This window comes from Lathyrus oleraceus, chromosome 1 (genome assembly GCF_024323335.1).
Source record: "Lathyrus oleraceus cultivar Zhongwan6 chromosome 1, CAAS_Psat_ZW6_1.0, whole genome shotgun sequence".
In the NCBI taxonomy this organism is placed as follows: domain Eukaryota; kingdom Viridiplantae; phylum Streptophyta; class Magnoliopsida; order Fabales; family Fabaceae; genus Lathyrus; species Lathyrus oleraceus.
The window spans coordinates 194591314-194595460 of record NC_066579.1 but is presented as its reverse complement, the minus strand read 5'-3'; the positions used below and the strand labels follow the sequence as shown (position 1 = coordinate 194595460).

The 4147-nt window shown below is 38.3% G+C and overlaps 1 non-coding gene across 1 annotated transcript; it reads left to right on the top strand.

Moving 5' to 3' along the window:
* The first annotated feature begins 283 nt into the window (after positions 1-283).
* LOC127117044 (small nucleolar RNA R71) lies at positions 284-390 on the top strand. The gene has a single exon (XR_007801808.1). It is a non-coding gene; the product is annotated as a small nucleolar RNA R71 (small nucleolar RNA).
* The last annotated feature ends 3757 nt before the right edge of the window (positions 391-4147 follow it).

Genomic DNA, 4147 nt, shown 5'->3' with positions numbered 1-4147 from the left:
CAGGTTTATGCATATATGCTCGACTTTGAGGGCTAATGCGTCCATTTTAGCTTGCATCATGTCTATAGATCTTAGTTCATGCACTCCTCCTTGGGCTTCCTTCTTCTCAACTGTCGCTCGTTCGACTCCCCATAATTGATGGTTTTGAGCCATATCTTCAATGAGGGCACTAGCTTCAGGATAAGGTTTGTTCATCAGCGCACCGCCTGCGGCAGCGTCGATGGTCATCTTAGTGTTATAGTGAAGTCCATTATAGAAGGTTTGAATGATTAACCAATTTTCTAAACCATGATGTGGGCATACTCTTAACAACTCTTTATATCTCTCCCAAGCTTCGAAGAGCGATTCTCCTTGGTTCTGGGTAAATCTAGTTATATGGTTTCGAATAACGGCGGTCTTACTTGGGGGAAAGTATCTAGCAAGAAAAACTCTTCTAAGGTTATCCCAAGTCGTAGTGGAATTGGGTGGAAGGGAATCTAACCATGATAGGGCTTTATCTCTGAGGGAAAAAGGGAATAATCTTAAACGAATTGCCTCAGGAGAAGCTCCATTAGTTTTAAAAGTGTCTGCTAATTGGAGAAATATTTTTAAATGTTGGTTTGGGTTCTTAGTAGCGAGACCTGGGAATTGTCTCTGTTGCACTAGTTGCAACAGGGAGGGTTTAAGTTCGAAATTATTAGCTGTGATGGTTGGGTTTACTATACTAGAACTAGGTTCTTCGTTGGATGGTTGGGAGAAGTCTTTAAGAGGTCTTTGGTTTTGATCTTCGGCCATAGCTCTCCTAGATCTATGGAAAAATAAACATGCGCGTGCGTAACGTTCAGGTTCCGCCAGAGGGTATACTAAGCTTCCGGTGCTGCGAGTTCTTCGCATTGACCGGCGGGTAATAACCTAAGTCTAAACGATATAACAACAGGGTATGAAATTTGACGAAATTAGTCCCCGGCAACGGCGCCAAAAACTTGATGCGTGCTTTTCGCAAGTATACGAACGCGTCAGAGTAATCTAAAAGATTGTCGAATCTACAGAGACCAAGTGTAAATCTATCGTTATCTATTGTTATGGTGTTTATCAAAGGTAATCAAAATAGGGGTTTTTAGAGTGTTCAATGAAAAGTAAAGTGTTGAATAAAGTTCAATTAATAAAGACAGGCTTGAATGTAATTCACATAATCAATTAATAATCCAAGTACTTGCTAATAGAACTACTTATGGGAAGTGTTTCCTACTTTGACAAGAACCAATTTAACAGGAACTGTCGCTTTCGCGTATTCAGAACCGAGTTGTACTCCCTAATCAAACCCTCTTATTGTCACTCATAAAAAGGCGCGCATTGCGTTAGAGTAGTAAACCTATTTTTAAGAAATATAGTATCTTGACTAAGTTGAAAAGTATTTTAACCTGGATTTCTTAACCAAAAGAGGTTCTCACGAACCAGACTCTAAACTTATAAATGCGTCCGAAAATAGTTTTAAAATCATTTTTCTTCTTAAGTTAAAAACTCCTAATGAACTAAACAAAGCGCTTTCGCTGTATTTGAAATAGTTAAAAACAATTAAGTTTAAATAGACGTTGGACGACTTTCGATCTTACCCAACGGAAATTAAGTGCGGGAAAACTTAAGTTGAAAGTCAAAATAGCCCTTAAGTGTTTCTACGAACAATTGTACGGATTATCGGTTCAATTACGATCCTTACATTCTAACCTTATAGGTTTAGTTAGACATGGTAAAGTAAAGGTGCATTTTAATTTAAATAAAAGTAGTGCGAGTGCGAGAAATAAATAAAAGTAGTGCGAGTGCGGAAAATAAATAAAAGTAGTGCGAGTGCGGAAAATAAGTAAAGTAAAGCGAGTGCGAGAAATAAATAAAAGTAGTGCGAGTGCGGAAAATAAAGTAAAGCGAGTGCGAGAAATAAATAAAAGTAAAGCGAGTGCGAGAAATAAATAAAGTAAAGCGAGTGCGGGAAATAAATAAAGTAAAACGAGTGCGCGAAATAAATAAAAGTAGTGCGAGTGCGGAAAATAAATAAAAGTAGTGCGAGTGCGGAAAATAAATAAAGTAAAGCAAGTGCGAGAAATAAATAAAGTAAAGCGAGTGCGAGAAAATAAAATAGATAAAGGCAAAGCAATAAAAACCTACTCCAATCGGAGGGTTGAATAAAATGCGAAGCGGAAATGAAAATGGTGGCAGGATTAACTTCCTTCCAATGTGCTCCAAACTCGATTACAGACTCGATCACAGACTTGATTACACAATTGTGGTAACACCCCAATGCGAAGCGATTACCACTTTAAAATACTGAATATATGCCTAAGTGAAACTAAGTTTTCTCTAAGTTTGCCTCTGTTCTAAGTTTGGATGATTAAACAAATGAATTCGAGTCTCTATTTATAGGCAAGTAAAATAATGTAAAAGACAAGGATGCCCTTCAGTTTGAAAATGGGAGGGAAATCTTTTCTTCTTGTGTCGCCCGCCACAAGTCCATGGCGCCCGCCATAAGGCCAAATTGTGGTGCCTTAGTGGAAGTAGTGGGGAACGTGGCAGTTGAGGGAAGTTGAGCTGGGACACGTCATGGCTGGGTCCATGGCGCCAGCCACAGTGGGAGCCACAACTGTAAAATGCTGAATTTTAGGGTTTTTAGCTTATTTTCACTCCTTTTCTCGATCGGGGCTCCGATTAAAGTAAAAACCTGAAAAAAAGAGAAACATAGTAATAACATAACAAAATGACAATAAAACCACTAAAATGCATGTGAAATCGGAGTCGAAAGTACGGTGAATTTCAGTGTCATCACTAATTCAACTTTTATGAGCATGTGATATGAGGATACATTATAGGTCATTTTGGACCTATACCATTGAACAAGTGATTTTCCTCAACTTCAAAAATGCATAACTCATTCATTTTAAATCCAAATAAGGTCAAATTTGTGAGCATTTTGGAGGTATTTGAAATAGATACAACTTTTATGAAGACATTTTTCTCATTTGAAGCCCACACAAAAAGTTAGCCAAGGTGGAATAAGTGAACATATGGCTTGACACTTAGAATTTTTTTTGATATGTTAAAATTTCAAAACTTCCACCTCTAAATAAATCATGATACAAGTTTCAAATGGAAAAGTGTTCAACATAAGAGTTGTTCCTCTTGATCTAACCTTTCCAAAACGTCCAATGTCATCCATTTTGGACAAGATTTGGATGGTCTGCGCATGGCTTGAACATGGCATCATCATTTAGCAAAATCAAAACTTCAAACAGTTGTACACATTTGCCTTGCATTCCGAGTTGATTTCAGACTCATTCACACTTGATTATGGACCTAAAGGAGTGACTTCATGGGCCTGTACACGTCCATGCAAGCATGCATCATCCATTGCCAAATATGGAGGTTCAATTTGAAGGTGCAAATAACATGTGATTTAGCTATAAATAGAGGCCTCTAGGTTCACAATTGGGGATCCCTTCGCGCTAGCTTTGCTCCAAGATCCCAAACTCTTCCATTTGAGAGGATAATCCTGAGAATTTTCTTTGAAAGTTGAGTTTGAATCTCACTGTTTTGAGATTCAAAACTCGAGGGAACCATAACCTTTGGTTGATTCTAGTTTACTTCTGCAAGCTTCCTGAGTAAGATCAAGCAAGAATCAAAGCAAGAGCAATCAAATTCTGAACTGCATTGAAGGTATTTTCCAGAATTTTTCATCTCTTCAATTCTCACTCAATTCTCCATAATTCTCTTGGTTCCTTGGTTGTCTGAAGTCCTACCAATGTAGGCAAGAAGATTGAGTTGCTTTGAGGTCAAATTGAAGCAACTCAAATCATACACCTCAAATTTCAATTCCATGTATCTCTGATATACTTGGAGTTAGGATAAATTGAGGTCATATTCATGCTCAGTGCCATTTTTACTTCAAAATGATGTCCTTTTTTATTTTAGTGATGGTTATGATTGGACCAGTCCGACGAGACTCGCTTGAGAAGGTGACCGGAGGTTTGCTCCGATGGTGAGTTGGCAAGGTCCAGAGCCACATGATCTATTCAAATTGTTTTAATCATGAGCATTGGTTTTGATTACCACTCTTGTGGCGCGCTGACTCAACTCTATCATGGAACGCGCGTTTGTGGCCATTTGATCTGCCACCTCAATT